Below are 23,164 nucleotides of genomic sequence, written 5' to 3' on the forward strand. Positions count from 1 at the left end.
GCCCTCTGCAGACGCCTCTAACAGTAAACGTCATAGTTTATACACAGCACCCTGGTTGGACCCCCAACTGAAAGGAGAAAGACCCCTGTCAGCTTCATGAGGCCGCATGCGAACTTTGATCCCCAGGCTGTCAAAATAGGCCACAGACTCCCGCTCTCCCACAGCCACGCCTTCTGACCAAAGCACAAAGACTGGACGAGACCTCCCTCCCGGCCGTGGGTGTCACACCTATGTGGACCTGGAGATCCTGCCACCTACCACCACATCTGATGTGCCCTTGGGGTCACTCCCAGTGCTCCCGGAAGCAAGGTAACCTCCCATGGGCAGGCTGACACCGACCTGCAGTTGCCGACAGGCAAGATGCAGCCTGGCACTTCTCAAGGGGTTAACGGACTTCGGCCCAAGTGTCTCATCTCGCCACCTAGACCAAATCACTTCCCATGACCCCCTGGGAATGCCCTCAATGGGAAGTGTTGGGCTTCAGCAACCATGACACAGGTTGGAACCCCACAGCGGAAATTAGGCCACCTTCCCCGACACGTATAGGCAAGCTTCCAACTGGTAGGCTATGCGGCCCTGACCACTGAGGAAACGCTCAAACGCTACACAGCCTCGTCCTAGGTGCCCTCCTCCTGCCTGCAGGGCGACTCGACTCTACTTGAAGCCACAGACATCATGTGAACACGGAGACACTGAACAGCAGGGAAGACACACCGCAAGCCTGTCTGCTTTGATGACGCCCACCCCACCCCATGCATCCTGGCAATTCTCCACTGCCACAGCGACACTACCGAGGCACTCACAGTGATCAAAGGCACTGTCCCCGACGACCACAGACAGACTTTCAACGGAAAACCTTTGCCACACGAGGGGACCTGGAAACTTGAAAGGGCACAGTGGCTGTCCACGACAGTGCGCCTGGCGTCGCAACAGTTCCCCCACCTCTGTCCCCACAACGGACTGCTCCAGGTAAACCTCTGGCTGTTCGCAAGCCGAGTCATGCCCCCCCGGGAGAAGCACTTTCGCTTTGCACATTCCCAAACAACGGAACGATTAGGCCAAAGGGGATGTTCGCATAACTAAACATCCTCCAAGGAGGCCAGCAGAGACGCGTCACCATGTCAATCCTCTTTACGTCTTGCAAGACACCCTTTGGGTGTCTTTCCCATGGCAATGGGATTCCAACTCTACACAGGCTACCTACCTCACCTCATCCACTTGAACTGCCAAAGCCATCCCGTCCATAGGCAGCTGATGCCAGCCCATCACGAACATGACACATCCTTGGGAAGCCGAGGCCAGCACCTGCAACCCAATTATGATAGCCTATTCCACGACATCACAAAGGACATGTCCTCATCTTCCCTTCCCTTCCTGTATGGGCCATCAATGATCCACGCAGGTTTAAATTCAGCACTCATTCCTCTCCCCACTCCACGATGACCCACTTGGCATCAACACTGTGCCGGGAGTTAAAGTAGAGAAGCAAACAAGGGCAGCAGCGAGGCCTAATCCATCAGCCCCTTTCCGCCGATGGCCAACCGAGCTCACCCCCGCCCATTGCTCCAGCCTCACTAGGCACTCAAGAAGCTCACCGTGAAAAACGCAAGAACAGGGAGGGCCACAGGCCTGGCCTGAGGTTCCAGGCACCAACCAGGGACGCTTGCTCATTTTGGCTTCCAGAATCAACCCCCAAAATGGCATGCACGAAGCGTTATCCTGGCCAAAACTCACCTCCCAACTGCAAGCTAACTGGGCCTAGACCAGCACACACTCTGACTCTTAAGACCAGCAGGAGAGCCTGCCCCCTCGCATTCCCTCAACAGCCATTCAGCAGGGACCCGGGATTCACAGATAACACAGCTTATGTGCAGACACGGTCAACCCTCAGACAGGAGCCCCTCCAATACTGGAGTCCTTGGTGGTGTTTGCATGCATGTCAGCGGAAGACGCTGGCCCTCATTCCTAACTGTCCTCTCCCCCTGAGAGAGGAAACGTGCTGAACCTCAGTTTCGATGACGAGACGGTAGAGTGTTCTCACTCATTTGGCCCAGATTTTCCAAGGAATGCATGCAAGGGTGTCATCATCATTCCAAGCACATGCTGGGACGCTGCAGAACACAACCGGGGTCTGCGCGGGACACTGTACAGGAGCCATGAGCCTGGGCTACCCCAAAAGCCTGGAGAATCCACAGCCCTCAGGCCACTCAGCAAGGGGAACAATCAATCCACTCTTGCACCATTGGGCCCGTCTGAGGAAAACCTAATATCTAACGGCACATCTTGGGGTGCTTGAATACCTACCATCCTGAGTTATCCACGACCACGCTCGGGGACATGGGCCCGCCTCACTTTTTCCAGTTCTTCTTAGCACCTCCAGTCATCAGAGCACACGAAGGTCTTCTTGTTTGTGCCGACGGCCAGCCTTTCCCAGCAACTGCACCTGAGAAGTGGACAGAAATCACCGAGGCTTCATAAGTGGACCGGTGTCCTCACAGGACATGATCCATAAAAACATTTACCTGGCCTTGAGCTCTGAAACTGCTTCCCAAGGACCTCTAACCCTTACCGAGAATTGACTGCATGTCTGATAGTACGACTGCAGGAAGTTAGGCACATATGTTGGCCGGTGTCTGAGAGGCTGTATGTGTGTGTTCACGCGTGTGCGCATGTGTGACTGTGACTACGCATGCGGACGTGCTTGTGGGTTTCTCTGTGTGCCGCTGCATACGCGTCTTGGTCTCTGTGTGTCCCTATGGCCCTGTGAAGAGGAGTCCAACAATAAAAGAAATAGTTTATACACAGCACCCTGGTTAGACCCCTAACTAAAAGGAGAAAAAACCCTGTCAGCTTTAAGAGGCCGCAGGCACACTTTGACCCCCAGGGGCTGTTGAAATAGTCCACGGACTCCCGCTCTCCTACAGCCACGCCTTCTGACCAAAACACAAAGCCTCGACGAGACCTGCCTCCGGGCCTTGGCTGTGACATCGACATGCACCTCGAGACTCTGTCAGCTACCAGTATATCTGATGGGCATTTGGGGTCACTCGCAGCACTTCCGGAAGCAAGGGAACTCCCATGGTCGGGCCGACACCGACCGGCAGCTGTCTGCTGCCAAGATGCAGTCTGAAAACACTCAAGGGGCTAACGAACGTGGGCCCACGTGCCACTTCTCGCCAACTAGGCCTAATCACTTTCCATTGACCCGTGGGAATGCCCACCACAGGAAGTGGTGGGCTTCAGCCACCATGACCCATGTCAGATCCCCACGGCGGAAACTAGTCCACATTCCCAGCCACGTCTCAGGCAGCTCCCATCTTGAATGTTCGCGGCCCTGACCCCTAAGGAAACGCTCAAACCCTTGAAAGCCTCGTCCTACATGCCCTCCTCCAGCCCACAGGGCGACACGACCCTACTGGAAACCACAAACATCTTCAGAACACGGGAACACTGAACACCAGGGAAGACAGACCGCAAGCCTGTCTCCTTCGTTGATGCTGATCCCACACCATGCATCCTGGAAATTCTCCACTGCCACAGTGACACTACCGAGTAACTCACAGTGATCAAAGGCATGGTCCCCGAGGACCACAGACAGACTTTCAATGGAAGACCTCTGCCATGCGAGGGAACTTGGAAGCCTGAAAGGGAACAGTGGCTGGCCACGGCAGCACAGCAGGCATGGCAATGGGGCCCCCATCTCTGCCCCACCAATGGACTGCTCCAGATAAACCTCTGGCTGTTCGAAAGGCCTGCGTGCTACACCGGCCGGTCGCGTCATTCCCCCACGGGAGAAACACTTTCGCTTTACACATTGCCAAACAAGGGAACAAAGCGGCCAAAGGGGATGTTCGCATAACTCAACTACCTGCAAGGAGGCCGGCACAGACGCCTCACCATGTCGATCTTCTCTACTTCCCGCAAGACACCCTTTGGGTGTCATTCCTCGGGCAACGGGATCGCAGCTCTACACAGCTTACCTACCTCAACTCACCCACTTGAACTGCCAAAGCCATCCGCTCCATAGGCAGCTTATGCCAGCCCATCACGAACAAGACAGATTCTTGGGAAGCCGAGGCCAGCGCCTGCAACCCAATGATGACAACCCATCCCACGACATCACACAGGAACTTTCCTCATGATACCTTACCTTTCTCTCCAGGCCAGCAGCCACCACCCAGGCTGAAATGCTTCACTCGATCCACACCCCACTCCACGAAGATCCACTTAGCGCCAACAGTGTGCCGGCAACTTCAGCAGAGGAGCTGACAGGGGCAGCACTGAGGCCTAAACCATCAGCCCCCTTCCGCCATCGCCCAACTCCAGCCCACGCCCGCCCACTGCTCCAGCCACACGGGGCAGTCAAGAACCTCACTGCACGAAACACAACAACAGAGAGGGCCACAGGCCTGGCCTGAGGCTCCAGGCTCCAACCAGGGAAGCTTGCTCATGTTGGCTTCCATAATCAACCTCGGAAGCAGCATGCACAAAGTGTGATCCTGTCAAAAAATCACCTCTCCAAGCTGCAAGCTTACTGGGTCTATACCAGAACACACTCCGACCCTGAAGACTAGCAGGAAAGCCTGCCCTCTTGCATTCCCTCAACGGCCTTTTAGCAGGGACCGGGGATTCATAGATGACCCAGCTTATGGGCAGACATGGTCGACCCTCAGACAGGAGCCCCTCCAATGCTGGAGCCCTTAGTGGGGTTTGCATGCCTGTCAGCAGGGGACGTTGGCCCTCACTCCTAACTGTCCCATACTCCCGAGACAGGAAACGTGCTGGACCTCAGTTTCGATGAGGAGACGGTAGAGCATTCTCACTCATTTTGTTCAGATTTTCCAAGGAATGCATACAAGGGTGTCATCATCGATCCAAGCACATGCTGGGACGCTGCAGAACACAAAAGGGAAGGCCGTGGGTCTCTGCAGAGGAGCCATGACCTGGAAGTACTCCAACTGCCTGGGGAATCCACAGTCCTCAGGCCACTCAGCAAGACCAACAATCAATCCACTCTTGCAACCATTGGGCCCATCTGTGGAAATCCTAATATCCAATGGCACATCTTAGTATGGGTGAATGCCTACCGTCCTGAGATATCCACAGCCTTGCTCGGCAACGTGCACCCGCCCCACTTTGTCCAGTTCTCCTTAGCACATCCAGTCATCAGACAACCCGAAGCTCTTCTTCTCTTTGCCGACAGCCAGCCTTACTCTGCAACTGCACCTGAGAAGTGGACAGAAGTCAGGCAGGTTTCTGAATTGCACAAGGGTCCTCAGAGAACATGATTTTTGGGAACACTTAACCTGGGCGTGAGCCTGGAACCTGCTTCCCAAGTACCACTATCCCTTACCGAAAACTGATTGTGTGTCTCACAGCACGACTGAAGGAAGTTACGCACGTATATTGCTCGCTGTGTGAGACGCTGTATGTGTGTATTCACACGTGTGGGCGTGTGTGACTGTGACTGTGCACGAGGATGCGTTTGTGGATACCTGTGTGTGCCGCTAAACACACGTCTTGGTCTCTGGGTGTCCCTGTGGCCCTCTGCAGACGCCTCTAACAGTAAACGTCATAGTTTATACACAGCACCCTGGTTGGACCCCCAACTGAAAGGAGAAAGACCCCTTTCAGCTTCATGAGGCCACATGCGATCTTTGAACCCCAGGCTCTCAAAATAGGCCACAGACTCCCGCTCTCCCACAGCCACGCCTTCTGACCAAAGCACAAAGACTGGACGAGACCTCCCTCCCGGCCGTGGGTGTCACACCTATGTGGACCTGGAGATCCTGCCACCTACCACCACATCTGATGTGCCCTTGGGGTCACTCCCAGTGCTCCCGGAAGCAAGGTAACCTCCCATGGGCAGGCTGACACCGACCTGCAGTTGCCGACAGGCAAGATGCAGCCTGGCACTTCTCAAGGGGTTAACGGACTTCGGCCCAAGTGTCTCATCTCGCCACCTAGACCAAATCACTTCCCATGACCCCGTGGGAATGCCCTCAATGGGAAGTGTTGGGCTTCAGCAAGCATGACACAGGTTGGAACCCCACAGCGGAAATTAGGCCACCTTCCCGGACACGTATAGGCAAGCTTCCAACTGGTAGGCTATGCGGCCCTGACCACTGAGGAAACGCTCAAACGCTACACAGCCTCGTCCTAGGTGCCCTCCTCCTGCCTGCAGGGCGACTCGACTCTACTTGAAGCCACAGACATCATGTGAACACGGAGACACTGAACAGCAGGGAAGACACACCGCAAGCCTGTCTGCTTTGATGACGCCCACCCCACCCCATGCATCCTGGCAATTCTCCACTGCCACAGCGACACTACCGAGGCCCTCACAGTGATCAAAGGCACTGTCCCCGACGACCACAGACAGACTTTCAACGGAAAACCTTTGCCACACGAGGGGACCTGGAAACTTGAAAGGGCACAGTGGCTGTCCACGACAGTGCGCCTGGCGTCGCAACAGTGCCCCCACCTCTGTCCCCACAACGGACTGCTCCAGGTAAACCTCTGGCTGTTCGCAAGCCAAGTCATGCCCCCCCGGGAGAAGCACTTTCACTTTGCACATTCCCAAACAACGGAACGATTAGGCCAAAGGGGATGTTCGCATAACTAAACATCCTCCAAGGAGGCCAGCAGAGACGCGTCACCATGTCAATCCTCTTTACGTCTCGCAAGACACCCTTTGGGTGTCTTTCCCATGGCAATGGGATTCCAACTCTACACAGGCTACCTACCTCACCTCATCCACTTGAACTGCCAAAGCCATCCCGTCCATAGGCAGCTGATGCCAGCCCATCACGAACATGACACATCCTTGGGAAGCCGAGGCCAGCACCTGCAACCCAATTATGATAGCCTATTCCACGACATCACAAAGGACATGTCCTCATCTTCCCTTCCCTTCCTGTATGGGCCATCAGTGATCCACGCAGGTTTAAATTCAGCACTCATTCCTCTCCCCACTCCACGATGACCCACTTGGCATCAACACTGTGCCGGGAGTTAAAGTAGAGAAGCAAACAAGGGCAGCAGCGAGGCCTAATCCATCAGCCCCTTTCCGCCGATGCCCAACCTAGCTCACCCCCGCCCATTGCTCCAGCCTCACTAGGCACTCAAGAAGCTCACCGTGAAAAACGCAAGAACAGGGAGGGCCACAGGCCTGGCCTGAGGTTCCAGGCACCAACCAGGGACGCTTGCTCATTTTGGCTTCCAGAATCAACCCCCAAAATGGCATGCACGAAGCGTGATCCTGGCCAAAACTCACGTCCCAACTGCAAGCTAACTGGGCCTAGACCAGCACACACTCTGACTCTTAAGACCAGCAGGAGAGCCTGCCCCCTCGCATTCCCTCAACATCCATTCAGCAGGGACCCGGGATTCACAGATAACACAGCTTATGTGCAGACACGGTCAACCCTCAGACAGGAGCCCCTCCAATACTGGAGTCCTTGGTGGTGTTTGCATGCATGTCAGCGGAAGACGCTGGCCCTCATTCCTAACTGTCCTCTCCCCCTGAGAGAGGAAACGTGCTGAACCTCAGTTTCGATGACGAGACGGTAGAGTGTTCTCACTCATTTGGCCCAGATTTTCCAAGGAATGCATGCAAGGGTGTCATCATCATTCCAAGCACATGCTGGGACGCTGCAGAACACAACCGGGGTCTGCGCGGGACACTGTACAGGAGCCATGAGCCTGGGCTACCCCAAAAACCTGGAGAATCCACAGCCCTCAGGCCACTCAGCAAGGGGAACAATCAATCCACTCTTGCAGCCATTGGGCCCGTCTGAGGAAAACCTAATATCTAACGGCACATCTTGGAGTGCTTGAATACCTACCATCCTGAGTTATCCACGACCACGCTCGGGGACATGGGCCCGCCTCACTTTTTCCAGTTCTTCTTAGCACCTCCAGTCATCAGAGCACACGAAGGTCTTCTTGTTTGTGCCGACGGCCAGCCTTTCCCAGCAACTGCACCTGAGAAGTGGACAGAAATCACCGAGGCTTCATAAGTGGACCGGTGTCCTCACAGGACATGATCCATAAAAACATTTACCTGGCCTTGAGCTCTGAAACTGCTTCCCAAGGACCTCTAACCCTTACCGAGAATTGACTGCATGTCTGATAGTACGACTGCAGGAAGTTAGGCACATATGTTGGCCGGTGTCTGAGAGGCTGTATGTGTGTGTTCACGCGTGTGCGCATGTGTGACTGTGACTGCGCATGCGGACGTGCTTGTGGGTTTCTCTGTGTGCCGCTGCATACGCGTCTTGGTCTCTGTGTGTCCCTATGGCCCTGTGAAAAGGAGTCCAACAATAAAAGAAATAGTTTATACACAGCACCCTGGTTAGACCCCTAACTAAAAGGAGAAAAAACCCTGTCAGCTTTAAGAGGCCGCAGGCACACTTTGACCCCCAGGGGCTGTTGAAATAGTCCACGGACTCCCGCTCTCCTACAGCCACGCCTTCTGACCAAAACACAAAGCCTCGACGAGACCTGCCTCCGGGCCTTGGCTGTAACATCTACATGCACCTCGAGACTCTGTCAGCTACCAGTATATCTGATGGGCATTTGGGGTCACTCGCAGCACTTCCGGAAGCAAGGGAACTCCCATGGTCAGGCCGACACCGACCGGCAGCTGTCTGCTGCCAAGATGCAGTCTGAAAACACTCAAGGGGCTAACGAACGTGGGCCCACGTGCCACTTCTCGCCAACTAGGCCTAATCACTTTCCATTGACCCGTGGGAATGCCCACCACAGGAAGTGGTGGGTTTCAGCCACCATGACCCATGTCAGATCCCCACGGCGGAAACTAGTCCACATTCCCAGCCACGTCTCAGGCAGCTCCCATCTTGAATGTTCGCGGCCCTGACCCCTAAGGAAACGCTCAAACCCTTGAAAGCCTCGTCCTACATGCCCTCCTCCAGCCCACAGGGCGACACGACCCTACTGGAAACCAGAAACATCTTCAGAACACGGGAACACTGAACACCAGGGAAGACAGACCGCAAGCCTGTCTCCTTGGTTGATGCTGATCCCACACCATGCATCCTGGAAATTCTCCACTGCCACAGTGACACTACCGAGTAACTCACAGTGATCAAAGGCATGGTCCCCGAGGACCACAGACAAACTTTCAATGGAAGACCTCTGCCATGCGAGGGAACTTGGAAGCCTGAAAGGGAACAGTGGCTGGCCACGGCAGCACAGCAGGCATGGCAATGGGGCCCCCATCTCTGCCCCACCAATGGACTGCTCCAGATAAACCTCTGGCTGTTCGAAAGGCCTGCGTGCTACACCGGCCGGTCGCGTCATTCCCCCACGGGAGAAACACTTTCGCTTTACACATTGCCAAACAAGGGAACAAAGCGGCCAAAGGGGATGTTCGCATAACTCAACTACCTGCAAGGAGGCCGGCACAGACGCCTCACCATGTCGATCTTCTCTACTTCCCGCAAGACACCCTTTGGGTGTCATTCCTCGGGCAACAGGATCGCAGCTCTACACAGCTTACCTACCTCAACTCACCCACTTGAACTGCCAAAGCCATCTGCTCCATAGGCAGCTTAGGCCAGCCCATCACGAACAAGACACATTCTTGGGAAGCCGAGGCCAGCGCCTGCAACCCAATGATGACAACCCATCCCACGACATCACACAGGACCTTTCCTCATGATACCTTACCTTTCTCTCCAGGCCAGCAGCCACCACCCAGGCTGAAATGCTTCACTCGATCCACACCCCACTCCACGAAGATCCACTTAGTGCCAACAGTGTGCCGGCAACTTCAGCAGAGGAGCTGACAGGGGCAGCACTGAGGCCTAAACCATCAGCCCCCTTCCGCCATCGCCCAACTCCAGCCCATGCCCGCCCACGGCTCCAGCCACGCGGGGCAGTCAAGAACCTCACTGCACGAAACACAACAACAGAGAGGGCCACAGGCCTGGCCTGAGGCTCCAGGCTCCAACCAGGGAAGCTTGCTCATGTTGGCTTCCATAATCAACCTCGGAAGCGGCATGCACAAAGTGTGATCCTGTCCAAGAATCACCTCTCCAAGCTGCAAGCTTACTGGGTCTATACCAGAACACACTCCGACCCTGAAGACTAGCAGGAAAGCCTGCCCTCTTGCATTCCCTCAACGGCCTTTTAGCAGGGACCGGGGATTCATAGATGACCCAGCTTATGGGCAGACATGGTCGACCCTCAGACAGGAGCCCCTCCAATGCTGGAGCCCTTAGTGGGGTTTGCATGCCTGTCAGCAGGGGACGTTGGCCCTCACTCCTAACTGTCCCATACTCCCGAGACAGGAAACGTGCTGGACCTCAGTTTCGATGAGGAGACGGTAGAGCGTTCTCACTCATTTTGTTCAGATTTTCCAAGGAATGCATACAAGGGTGTCATCATCGATCCAAGCACATGCTGGGAGGCTGCAGAACACAAAAGGGAAGGCCGTGGGTCTCTGCAGAGGAGCCATGACCTGGAAGTACTCCAACTGCCTGGGGAATCCACAGTCCTCAGGCCACTCAGCAAGACCAACAATCAATCCACTCTTGCAACCATTGGGCCCATCTGTGGAAATCCTAATATCCAATGGCACATCTTAGTATGGGTGAATGCCTACCGTCCTGAGCTATCCACAGCCTTGCTCGGCAACGTGCACCCGCCCCACTTTGTCCAGTTCTCCTTAGCACATCCAGTCATCAGACAACGCGAAGGTCTTCTTCTCTTTGCCGACAGCCAGCCTTACTCTGCAACTGCACCTGAGAAGTGGACAGAAGTCAGGCAGGTTTCTGAATTGCACAAGGGTCCTCAGAGAACATGATTTTTGGGAACACTTAACCTGGGCGTGAGCCTGGAACCTGCTTCCCAAGTACCACTATCCCTTACCGAAAACTGACTGTGTGTCTCACAGCACGACTGAAGGAAGTTACGCACGTACATTGCTCGGTGTGTGAGACGCTGTATATGTGTATTCACACGTGTGGGCGAGTGTGACTGTGACTGTGCCCGAGGATGCGTTTGTGGATACCTATGTGTGCCGCTAAACACGCGTCTTGGTCTCTGGGTGTCCCTGTGGCCCTCTGCAGACGCCTCTAACAGTAAACGTCATAGTTTATACACAGCACCCTGGTTGGACCCCCAACTGAAAGGAGAAAGACCCCTGTCAGCTTCATGAGGCCGCATGCGAACTTTGATCCCCAGGCTGTCAAAATAGGCCACAGACTCCCGCTCTCCCACAGCCACGCCTTCTGACCAAAGCACAAAGACTGGACGAGACCTCCCTCCCGGCCGTGGGTGTCACACCTATGTGGACCTGGAGATCCTGCCACCTACCACCACATCTGATGTGCCCTTGGGGTCACTCCCAGTGCTCCCGGAAGCAACGTAACCTCCCATGGGCAGGCTGACACCGACCTGCAGTTGCCGACAGGCAAGATGCAGCCTGGCACTTCTCAAGGGGTTAACGGACTTCGGCCCAAGTGTCTCATCTCGCCACCTAGACCAAATCACTTCCCATGACCCCGTGGGAATGCCCTCAATGGGAAGTGTTGGGCTTCAGCAAGCATGACACAGGTTGGAACCCCACAGCGGAAATTAGGCCACCTTCCCGGACACGTATAGGCAAGCTTCCAACTGGTAGGCTATGCGGCCCTGACCACTGAGGAAACGCTCAAACGCTACACAGCCTCGTCCTAAGTGCCCTCCTCCTGCCTGCAGGGCGACTCGACTCTACTTGAAGCCACAGACATCATGTGAACACGGAGACACTGAACAGCAGGGAAGACACACCGCAAGCCTGTCTGCTTTGATGACGCCCACCCCACCCCATGCATCCTGGCAATTCTCCACTGCCACAGCGACACTACCGAGGCCCTCACAGTGATCAAAGACACTGTCCCCGACGACCACAGACAGACTTTCAACGGAAAACCTTTGCCACACGAGGGGACCTGGAAACTTGAAAGGGCACAGTGGCTGTCCACGACAGTGCGCCTGGCGTCGCAACAGTGCCCCCACCTCTGTCCCCACAACGGACTGCTCCAGGTAAACCTCTGGCTGTTCGCAAGCCAAGTCATGCCCCCCCGGGAGAAGCACTTTCGCTTTGCACATTCCCAAACAACGGAACGATTAGGCCAAAGGGGATGTTCGCATAACTAAACATCCTCCAAGGAGGCCAGCAGAGATGCGTCACCATGTCAATCCTCTTTACGTCTCGCAAGACACCCTTTGGGTGTCTTTCCCATGGCAATGGGATTCCAACTCTACACAGGCTACCTACCTCACCTCATCCACTTGAACTGCCAAAGCCATCCCGTCCATAGGCAGCTGATGCCAGCCCATCACGAACATGACACATCCTTGGGAAGCCGAGGCCAGCACCTGCAACCCAATTATGATAGCCTATTCCACGACATCACAAAGGACATGTCCTCATCTTCCCTTCCCTTCCTGTACGGGCCATCAGTGATCCACGCAGGTTTAAATTCAGCACTCATTCCTCTCCCCACTCCACGATGACCCACTTGGCATCAACACTGTGCCGGGAGTTAAAGTAGAGAAGCAAACAAGGGCAGCAGCGAGGCCTAATCCATCAGCCCCTTTCCGCCGATGCCCAACCTAGCTCACCCCCGCCCATTGCTCCAGCCTCACTAGGCACTCAAGAAGCTCACCGTGAAAAACGCAAGAACAGGGAGGGCCACAGGCCTGGCCTGAGGTTCCAGGCACCAACCAGGGACGCTTGCTCATTTTGGCTTCCAGAATCAACCCCCAAAATGGCATGCACGAAGCGTGATCCTGGCCAAAACTCACCTCCCAACTGCAAGCTAACTGGGCCTAGACCAGCACACACTCTGACTCTTAAGACCAGCAGGAGAGCCTGCCCCCTCGCATTCCCTCAACATCCATTCAGCAGGGACCCGGGATTCACAGATAACACAGCTTATGTGCAGACACGGTCAACCCTCAGACAGGAGCCCCTCCAATACTGGAGTCCTTGGTGGTGTTTGCATGCATGTCAGCGGAAGACGCTGGCCCTCATTCCTAACTGTCCTCTCCCCCTGAGAGAGGAAACGTGCTGAACCTCAGTTTCGATGACGAGACGGTAGAGTGTTCTCACTCATTTGGCTCAGATTTTCCAAGGAATGCATGCAAGGGTGTCATCATCATTCCAAGCACATGCTGGGACGCTGCAGAACACAACCGGGGTCTGCGCGGGACACTGTACAGGAGCCATGAGCCTGGGCTACCCCAAAAGCCTGGAGAATCCACAGCCCTCAGGCCACTCAGCAAGGGGAACAATCAATCCACTCTTGCAGCCATTGGGCCCGTCTGAGGAAAACCTAATATCTAACGGCACATCTTGGGGTGCTTGAATACCTACCATCCTGAGTTATCCACGACCACGCTCGGGGACATGGGCCCGCCTCACTTTTTCCAGTTCTTCTTAGCACCTCCAGTCATCAGAGCACACGAAGGTCTTCTTGTTTGTGCCGACGGCCAGCCTTTCCCAGCAACTGCACCTGAGAAGTGGACAGAAATCACCGAGGCTTCATAAGTGGACCGGTGTCCTCACAGGACATGATCCATAAAAACATTTACCTGGCCTTGAGCTCTGAAACTGCTTCCCAAGGACCTCTAACCCTTACCGAGAATTGACTGCATGTCTGATAGTACGACTGCAGGAAGTTAGGCACATATGTTGGCCGGTGTCTGAGAGGCTGTATGTGTGTGTTCACGCGTGTGCGCATGTGTGACTGTGACTGCGCATGCGGACGTGCTTGTGGGTTTCTCTGTGTGCCGCTGCATACGCGTCTTGGTCTCTGTGTGTCCCTATGGCCCTGTGAAAAGGAGTCCAACAATAAAAGAAATAGTTTATACACAGCACCCTGGTTAGACCCCTAACTAAAAGGCGAAAAAACCCTGTCAGCTTTAAGAGGCCGCAGGCACACTTTGACCCCCAGGGGCTGTTGAAATAGTCCACGGACTCCCGCTCTCCTACAGCCACGCCTTCTGACCAAAACACAAAGCCTCGACGAGACCTGCCTCCGGGCCTTGGCTGTAACATCTACATGCACCTCGAGACTCTGTCAGCTACCAGTATATCTGATGGGCATTTGGGGTCACTCGCAGCACTTCCGGAAGCAAGGGAACTCCCATGGTCGGGCCGACACCGACCGGCAGCTGTCTGCTGCCAAGATGCAGTCTGAAAACACTCAAGGGGCTAACGAACGTGGGCCCACGTGCCACTTCTCGCCAACTAGGCCTAATCACTTTCCATTGACCCGTGGGAATGCCCACCACAGGAAGTGGTGGGTTTCAGCCACCATGACCCATGTCAGATCCCCACGGCGGAAACTAGTCCACATTCCCAGCCACGTCTCAGGCAGCTCCCATCTTGAATGTTCGCGGCCCTGACCCCTAAGGAAACGCTCAAACCCTTGAAAGCCTCGTCCTACATGCCCTCCTCCAGCCCACAGGGCGACACGACCCTACTGGAAACCACAAACATCTTCAGAACACGGGAACACTGAACACCAGGGAAGACAGACCGCAAGCCTGTCTCCTTCGTTGATGCTGATCCCACACCATGCATCCTGGAAATTCTCCACTGCCACAGTGACACTACCGAGTAACTCACAGTGATCAAAGGCATGGTCCCCGAGGACCACAGACAAACTTTCAATGGAAGACCTCTGCCATGCGAGGGAACTTGGAAGCCTGAAAGGGAACAGTGGCTGGCCACGGCAGCACAGCAGGCATGGCAATGGGGCCCCCATCTCTGCCCCACCAATGGACTGCTCCAGATAAACCTCTGGCTGTTCGAAAGGCCTGCGTGCTACACCGGCCGGTCGCGTCATTCCCCCACGGGAGAAACACTTTCGCTTTACACATTGCCAAACAAGGGAACAAAGCGGCCAAAGGGGATGTTCGCATAACTCAACTACCTGCAAGGAGGCCGGCACAGACGCCTCACCATGTCGATCTTCTCTACTTCCCGCAAGACACCCTTTGGGTGTCATTCCTCGGGCAACAGGATCGCAGCTCTACACAGCTTACCTACCTCAACTCACCCACTTGAACTGCCAAAGCCATCTGCTCCATAGGCAGCTTAGGCCAGCCCATCACGAACAAGACACATTCTTGGGAAGCTGAGGCCAGCGCCTGCAACCCAATGATGACAACCCATCCCACGACATCACACAGGACCTTTCCTCATGATACCTTACCTTTCTCTCCAGGCCAGCAGCCACCACCCAGGCTGAAATGCTTCACTCGATCCACACCCCACTCCACGAAGATCCACTTAGTGCCAACAGTGTGCCGGCAACTTCAGCAGAGGAGCTGACAGGGGCAGCACTGAGGCCTAAACCATCAGCCCCCTTCCGCCATCGCCCAACTCCAGCCCATGCCCGCCCACGGCTCCAGCCACGCGGGGCAGTCAAGAACCTCACTGCACGAAACACAACAACAGAGAGGGCCACAGGCCTGGCCTGAGGCTCCAGGCTCCAACCAGGGAAGCTTGCTCATGTTGGCTTCCATAATCAACCTCGGAAGCGGCATGCACAAAGTGTGATCCTGTCCAAGAATCACCTCTCCAAGCTGCAAGCTTACTGGGTCTATACCAGAACACACTCCGACCCTGAAGACTAGCAGGAAAGCCTGCCCTCTTGCATTCCCTCAACGGCCTTTTAGCAGGGACCGGGGATTCATAGATGACCCAGCTTATGGGCAGACATGGTCGACCCTCAGACAGGAGCCCCTCCAATGCTGGAGCCCTTAGTGGGGTTTGTATGCCTGTCAGCAGGGGACGTTGGCCCTCACTCCTAACTGTCCCATACTCCCGAGACAGGAAACGTGCTGGACCTCAGTTTCGATGAGGAGACGGTAGAGCGTTCTCACTCATTTTGTTCAGATTTTCCAAGGAATGCATACAAGGGTGTCATCATCGATCCAAGCACATGCTGGGACGCTGCAGAACACAAAAGGGAAGGCCGTGGGTCTCTGCAGAGGAGCCATGACCTGGAAGTACTCCAACTGCCTGGGGAATCCACAGTCCTCAGGCCACTCAGCAAGACCAACAATCAATCCACTCTTGCAACCATTGGGCCCATCTGTGGAAATCCTAATATCCAATGGCACATCTTAGTATGGGTGAATGCCTACCGTCCTGAGCTATCCACAGCCTTGCTCGGCAACGTGCACCCGCCCCACTTTGTCCAGTTCTCCTTAGCATATCCAGTCATCAGACAACGCGAAGGTCTTCTTCTCTTTGCCGACAGCCAGCCTTACTCTGCAACTGCACCTGAGAAGTGGACAGAAGTCAGGCAGGTTTCTGAATTGCACAAGGGTCCTCAGAGAACATGATTTTTGGGAACACTTAACCTGGGCGTGAGCCTGGAACCTGCTTCCCAAGTACCACTATCCCTTACCGAAAACTGACTGTGTGTCTCACAGCACGACTGAAGGAAGTTACGCACGTACATTGCTCGGTGTGTGAGACGCTGTATATGTGTATTCACACGTGTGGGCGAGTGTGACTGTGACTGTGCACGAGGATGCGTTTGTGGATACCTATGTGTGCCGCTAAACACGCGTCTTGGTCTCTGGGTGTCCCTGTGGCCCTCTGCAGACGCCTCTAACAGTAAACGTCATAGTTTATACACAGCACCCTGGTTGGACCCCCAACTGAAAGGAGAAAGACCCCTGTCAGCTTCATGAGGCCGCATGCGAACTTTGAACCCCAGGCTGTCAAAATAGGCCACAGACTCCCGCTCTCCCACAGCCACGCCTTCTGACCAAAGCACAAAGACTGGACGAGACCTCCCTCCCGGCCGTGGGTGTCACACCTATGTGGACCTGGAGATCCTGACACCTACCACCACATCTGATGTGCCCTTGGGGTCACTCCCAGTGCTCCCGGAAGCAAGGTAACCTCCCATGGGCAGGCTGACACCGACCTGCAGTTGCCGACAGGCAAGATGCAGCCTGGCACTTCTCAAGGGGTTAACGGACTTCGGCCCAAGTGCCTCATCTCGCCACCTAGACCAAATCACTTCCCATGACCCCGTGGGAATGCCCTCAATGGGAAGTGTTGGGCTTCAGCAACCATGACACAGGTTGGAACCCCACAGCGGAAATTAGGCCACCTTCCTGGCCACGTATAGGCAAGCTTCCAACTGGTAGGCTTTGCGGCCCTGACCACTGAGGAAACGCTCAATCGCTACACAGCCTCGTCCTAAGTGCCCTCCTCCTGCCTGCAGGGCGACTCGACTCTACTTGAAGCCACAGACATCATGTGAACACGGAGACACTGAACAGCAGGGAAGACACACCGCAAGCCTGTCTACTTTGATGATGCCCACCCCACCCCACGCATCCTGGCAATTCCTCCACTGCCACGGCGACACTACCGAGGCACTCACAGTGATCAAAGGCACTGTCCCCGAGGACCACAGACAGACTTTCAACGGAAAACCTTTGCCACACGAGGGGACCTGGAAACTTGAAAGGGCACAGTGGCTGTCCACGACAGTGCGCCTGGCGTCGCAACAGTGCCCCCACCTCTGTCCCCCCAACGGACTGCTCCAGGTAAACCTCTGGCTGTTCGCAAGCCGAGTCATGCCCCCCCGGGAGAAGCACTTTCGCTTTGCACATTCCCAAACAAGGGAACAAAGCAGCCAAAGGGGATGTTCGCATAACTAAACATCCTCCAAGGAGGCCAGCAGAGACGCGTCACCATGTCAATCCTCTTTACGTCTCGCAAGACACCCTTTGGGTGTCTTTCCCATGGCAATGGGATTCCAACTCTACACAGGTTACCTACCTCACCTCATCCACTTGAACTGCCAAAGCCATCCCGTCCATAGGCAGCTGATGGCAGACCATCACGAACATGACACATCCTTGGGAAGCCGAGGCCAGCACCTGCAACCCAATTATGATAGCCTATTCCACGACATCACAAAGGACATGTCCTCATCTTCCCTTCCCTTCCTGTACGGGCCATCAGTGATCCACGCAGGTTTAAATTCAGCACTCATTCCTCTCCCCACTCCACGATGACCCACTTGGCATCAACACTGTGCCGGGAGTTAAAGTAGAGAAGCAAACAAGGGCAGCAGCGAGGCCTAATCCATCAGCCCCTTTCCGCCGATGCCCAACCTAGCTCACCCCCGCCCATTGCTCCAGCCTCACTAGGCACTCAAGAAGCTCACCGTGAAAAACGCAAGAACAGGGAGGGCCACAGGCCTGGCCTGAGGTTCCAGGCACCAACCAGGGACGCTTGCTCATTTTGGCTTCCAGAATCAACCCCCAAAATGGCATGCACGAAGCGTGATCCTGGCCAAAACTCACCTCCCAACTACAAGCTAACTGGGCCTAGACCAGCACACACTCTGACTCTTAAGACCAGCAGGAGAGCCTGCCCCCTCGCATTCCCTCAACAGCCATTCAGCAGGGACCCGGGATTCACAGATAACACAGCTTATGTGCAGACACGGTCAACCCTCAGACAGGAGCCCCTCCAATACTGGAGTCCTTGGTGGTGTTTGCATGCATGTCAGCGGAAGACGCTGGCCCTCATTCCTAACTGTCCTCTCCCCCTGAGAGAGGAAACGTGCTGAACCTCAGTTTCGATGACGAGACGGTAGAGTGTTCTCACTCATTTGGCTCAGATTTTCCAAGGAATGCATGCAAGGGTGTCATCATCAATCCAAGCACATGCTGGGACGCTGCAGAACACAACCGGGGTCTGCGCGGGACACTGTACAGGAGCCATGAGCCTGGGCTACCCCAAAAGCCTGGAGAATCCACAGCCCTCAGGCCACTCAGCAAGGGGAACAATCAATCCACTCTTGCAGCCATTGGGCCCGTCTGAGGAAAACCTAATATCTAATGGCACATCTTGCGGTGCTTGAATACCTACCATCCTGAGTTATCCACAACCACGCTCGGGGACATGGGCCCGCCTCACTTTTTCCAGTTCTTCTTAGCACCTCCAGTCATCAGAGCACACGAAGGTCTTCTTGTTTGTGCCGACGGCCAGCCTTTCCCAGCAACTGCACCTGAGAAGTGGACAGAAATCACCGAGGCTTCATAAGTGGACCGGTGTCCTCACAGGACATGATCCATAAAAACAGTTACCTGGCCTTGAGCTCTGAAACTGCTTCCCAAGGACCTCTAACCCTTACCGAGAATTGACTGCATGTCTGATAGTACGACTGCAGGAAGTTAGGCACATATGTTGGCCGGTGTCTGAGAGGCTGTATGTGTGTGTTCACGCGTGTGCGCATGTGTGACTGTGACTGCGCATGCGGACGTGCTTGTGGGTTTCTCTGTGTGCCCTGCATACGCGTCTTGGTCTCTGTGTGTCCCTATGGCCCTGTGAAGAGGAGTTCAACAATAAAAGAAATAGTTTATACACAGCACCGTGGTTAGACCCCTAACTAAAAGGAGAAAAAACCCTGTCAGCTTTAAGAGGCCGCAGGCACACTTTGACCCCCAGGGGCTGTTGAAATAGTCCACGGACTCCCGCTCTCCTACAGCCACGCCTTCTGACCAAAACACAAAGCCTCGACGAGACCTGCCTCCGGGCCTTGGCTGTGACATCGACATGCACCTCGAGACTCTGTCAGCTACCAGTATATCTGATGGGCATTTGGGGTCACTCGCAGCACTTCCGGAAGCAAGGGAACTCCCATGGTCGGGCCGACACCGACCGGCAGCTGTCTGCTGCCAAGATGCAGTCTGAAAACACTCAAGGGGCTAACGAACGTGGGCCCACGTGCCACTTCTCGCCAACTAGGCCTAATCACTTTCCATTGACCCGTGGGAATGCCCACCACAGGAATTGGTGGGCTTCAGCCACCATGACCCATGTCAGATCCCCACGGTGGAAACTAGTCCACATTCCCAGCCACGTCTCAGGCAGCTCCCATCTTGAATGTTCGCGGCCCTGACCCCTAAGGAAACGCTCAAACCCTGAAAGCCTCGTCCTACATGCCCTCCTCCAGCCCACAGGGCGACACGACCCTACTGGAAACCACAAACATCTTCAGAACACGGGAACACTGAACACCAGGGAAGACAGACCGCAAGCCTGTCTCCTTCGTTGATGCTGATCCCACACCATGCATCCTGGAAATTCTCCACTGCCACAGTGACACTACCGAGTAACTCACAGTGATCAAAGGCATGGTCCCCGAGGACCACAGACAGACTTTCAATGGAAGACCTCTGCCATGCGAGGGAACTTAGAAGCCTGAAAGGGAACAGTGGCTGGCCACGGCAGCACAGCAGGCATGGCAATGGGGCCCCCATCTCTGCCCCACCAATGGACTGCTCCAGATAAACCTCTGGCTGTTCGAAAGGCCTGCGTGCTACACCGGCCGGTCGCGTCATTCCCCCACGGGAGAAACACTTTCGCTTTACACATTGCCAAACAAGGGAACAAAGCGGCCAAAGGGGATGTTTGCATAACTCAACTACCTGCAAGGAGGCCGGCACAGACGCCTCACCATGTCGATCTTCTCTACTTCCCGCAAGACACCCTTTGGGTGTCATTCCTCGGGCAACGGGATCGCAGCTCTACACAGCTTACCTACCTCAACTCACCCACTTGAACTGCCAAAGCCATCCGCTCCATAGGCAGCTTAGGCCAGCCCATCACGAACAAGACACATTCTTGGGAAGCCGAGGCCAGCGCCTGCAACCCAATGATGACAACCCATCCCACGACATCACACAGGACCTTTCCTCATGATACCTTACCTTTCTCTCCAGGCCAGCAGCCACCCCCCAGGCTGAAATGCTTCACTCGATCCACACCCCACTCCACGAAGATCCACTTAGCGCCAACAGTGTGCCGGCAACTTCAGCAGAGGAGCTGACAGGGGCAGCACTGAGGCCTAAACCATCAGCCCCCTTCCGCCATCGCCCAACTCCAGCCCATGCCCGCCCACGGCTCCAGCCACGCGGGGCAGTCAAGAACCTCACTGCACGAAACACAACAACAGAGAGGGCCACAGGCCTGGCCTGAGGCTCCAGGCTCCAACCAGGGAAGCTTGCTCATGTTGGCTTCCATAATCAACCTCGGAAGCGGCATGCACAAAGTGTGATCCTGTCCAAAAATCACCTCTCCAAGCTGCAAGCTTACTGGGTCTATACCAGAACACACTCCGACCCTGAAGACTAGCAGGAAAGCCTGCCCTCTTGCATTCCCTCAACGGCCTTTTAGCAGGGACCGGGGATTCATAGATGACCCAGCTTATGGGCAGACATGGTCGACCCTCAGACAGGAGCCCCTCCAATGCTGGAGCCCTTAGTGGGGTTTGCATGCCTGTCAGCAGGGGACGTTGGCCCTCACTCCTAACTGTCCCATACTCCCGAGACAGGAAACGTGCTGGACCTCAGTTTCGATGAGGAGACGGTAGAGCGTTCTCACTCATTTTGTTCAGATTTTCCAAGGAATGCATACAAGGGTGTCATCATCGATCCAAGCACATGCTGGGAGGCTGCAGAACACAAAAGGGAAGGCCGTGGGTCTCTGCAGAGGAGCCATGACCTGGAAGTACTCCAACTGCCTGGGGAATCCACAGTCCTCAGGCCACTCAGCAAGACCAACAATCAATCCACTCTTGCAACCATTGGGCCCATCTGTGGAAATCCTAATATCCAATGGCACATCTTAGTATGGGTGAATGCCTACCGTCCTGAGATATCCACAGCCTTGCTCGGCAACGTGCACCCGCCCCACTTTGTCCAGTTCTCCTTAGCACATCCAGTCATCAGACAACCCGAAGGTCTTCTTCTCTTTGCTGACAGCAGGCCTTACTCTGCAACTCCACCTGAGAAGCGGACAGAAATCAGGCAGGTTTCTGAATTGCACAAGGCTCCTCAGAGAACATGATTTTTGTGAACACGTTACTTGGGTGTGAGCCTGGAACCTGCTTCCCAAGTACGACTATCCCTTACCGAAAACTGATTGTGTGTCTCACAGCATGACTGAAGGAAGTTACGCACGTACATTGCTCGGTGTGTGAGACGCTGTATGTGTGTATTCACACGTGTGGGCGTGTGTGACTGTGACTGTGCACGAGGATGCGTTTGTGGATACCTGTGTGTGCCGCTAAACACGCGTCTTGGTCTCTGGGTGACCCTGCGGCCCTCTGCAGACGCCTCTAACAGTACACGTCATAGTTTATACACAGCACCCTGGTTGGACCCCCAACTGAAAGGAGAAAGACCCCTGTCAGCTTCATGAGGCCGCATGCGAACTTTGAACCCCAGGCTGTCAAAATAGGCCACAGACTCCCGCTCTCCCACAGCCACGCCTTCTGACCAAAGCACAAAGACTGGACGAGACCTCCCTCCCGGCCGTGGGTGTCACACCTATGTGGACCTGGAGATCCTGCCACCTACCACCACATCTGATGTGCCCTTGGGGTCACTCCCAGTGCTCCCGGAAGCAAGGTAACCTCCCATAGGCAGGCTGACACCGACCTGCAGTTGCCGACAGGCAAGATGCAGCCTGGCACTTCTCAAGGGGTTAACGGACTTCGGCCCAAGTGCCTCATCTCGCCAACTAGACCAAATCACTTTCCATGACCCCGTGGGAATGCCCTCAATGGGAAGTGTGGGGCTTCAGCAACCATGACACAGGTTGGAACCCCACAGCAGAAATTAGGCCACCTTCCTGGCCACGTATAGGCAAGCTTCCAACTGGTAGGCTTTGCGGCCCTGACCACTGAGGAAACGCTCAAACGCTACACAGCCTCGTCCTAACTGCCCTCCTCCTGCCTGCAGGGCGACTCGACTCTACTTGAAGCCACAGACATCATGTGAACACGGAGACACTGAACAGCAGGGAAGACACACCGCAAGCCTGTCTGCTTTGATGATGCCCACCCCACCCCACGCATCCTGGCAATTCCTCCACTGCCACGGCGACACTACCGAGGCACTCACAGTGATCAAAGGCACTGTCCCCGAGGACCACAGACAGACGTTCAACGGAAAACCTTTGCCACACGAGGGGACCTGGAAACTTGAAAGGGCACAGTGGCTGTCCACGACAGTGTGCCTGGCGTCGCAACAGTGCCCCCACCTCTGTCCCCCCAACGGACTGCTCCAGGTAAACCTCTGGCTGTTCGCAAGC

The 23,164-nt window shown here is 55.2% G+C and overlaps 8 non-coding genes across 8 annotated transcripts; all 8 read right to left on the bottom strand.

Moving 5' to 3' along the window:
- Positions 1-2,001: 2,001 nt before the first annotated feature.
- Positions 2,002-2,094, bottom strand: LOC132361188 (small nucleolar RNA SNORD116). The gene has a single exon (XR_009501497.1). It is a non-coding gene; the product is annotated as a small nucleolar RNA SNORD116 (small nucleolar RNA).
- A 2,689-nt stretch (positions 2,095-4,783) lies between these two features.
- LOC132361734 (small nucleolar RNA SNORD116) lies at positions 4,784-4,876 on the bottom strand. The gene has a single exon (XR_009502003.1). It is a non-coding gene; the product is annotated as a small nucleolar RNA SNORD116 (small nucleolar RNA).
- A 2,667-nt stretch (positions 4,877-7,543) lies between these two features.
- LOC132361189 (small nucleolar RNA SNORD116) lies at positions 7,544-7,636 on the bottom strand. Its single transcript, XR_009501498.1, has one exon. It is a non-coding gene; the product is annotated as a small nucleolar RNA SNORD116 (small nucleolar RNA).
- Positions 7,637-10,326: 2,690 nt separating this feature from the next.
- LOC132361666 (small nucleolar RNA SNORD116) lies at positions 10,327-10,419 on the bottom strand. The gene has a single exon (XR_009501939.1). It is a non-coding gene; the product is annotated as a small nucleolar RNA SNORD116 (small nucleolar RNA).
- A 2,667-nt stretch (positions 10,420-13,086) lies between these two features.
- LOC132361163 (small nucleolar RNA SNORD116) lies at positions 13,087-13,179 on the bottom strand. Its single transcript, XR_009501474.1, has one exon. It is a non-coding gene; the product is annotated as a small nucleolar RNA SNORD116 (small nucleolar RNA).
- Positions 13,180-15,869: 2,690 nt separating this feature from the next.
- On the bottom strand, positions 15,870-15,962 carry LOC132361667 (small nucleolar RNA SNORD116). The gene has a single exon (XR_009501940.1). It is a non-coding gene; the product is annotated as a small nucleolar RNA SNORD116 (small nucleolar RNA).
- Positions 15,963-18,630: 2,668 nt separating this feature from the next.
- Positions 18,631-18,723, bottom strand: LOC132361102 (small nucleolar RNA SNORD116). The gene has a single exon (XR_009501415.1). It is a non-coding gene; the product is annotated as a small nucleolar RNA SNORD116 (small nucleolar RNA).
- A 2,688-nt stretch (positions 18,724-21,411) lies between these two features.
- On the bottom strand, positions 21,412-21,504 carry LOC132361668 (small nucleolar RNA SNORD116). Its single transcript, XR_009501941.1, has one exon. It is a non-coding gene; the product is annotated as a small nucleolar RNA SNORD116 (small nucleolar RNA).
- Positions 21,505-23,164: the final 1,660 nt, after the last annotated feature.

Source organism: Balaenoptera ricei, chromosome 2 (assembly GCF_028023285.1).
Source record: "Balaenoptera ricei isolate mBalRic1 chromosome 2, mBalRic1.hap2, whole genome shotgun sequence".
Taxonomy (NCBI): domain Eukaryota; kingdom Metazoa; phylum Chordata; class Mammalia; order Artiodactyla; family Balaenopteridae; genus Balaenoptera; species Balaenoptera ricei.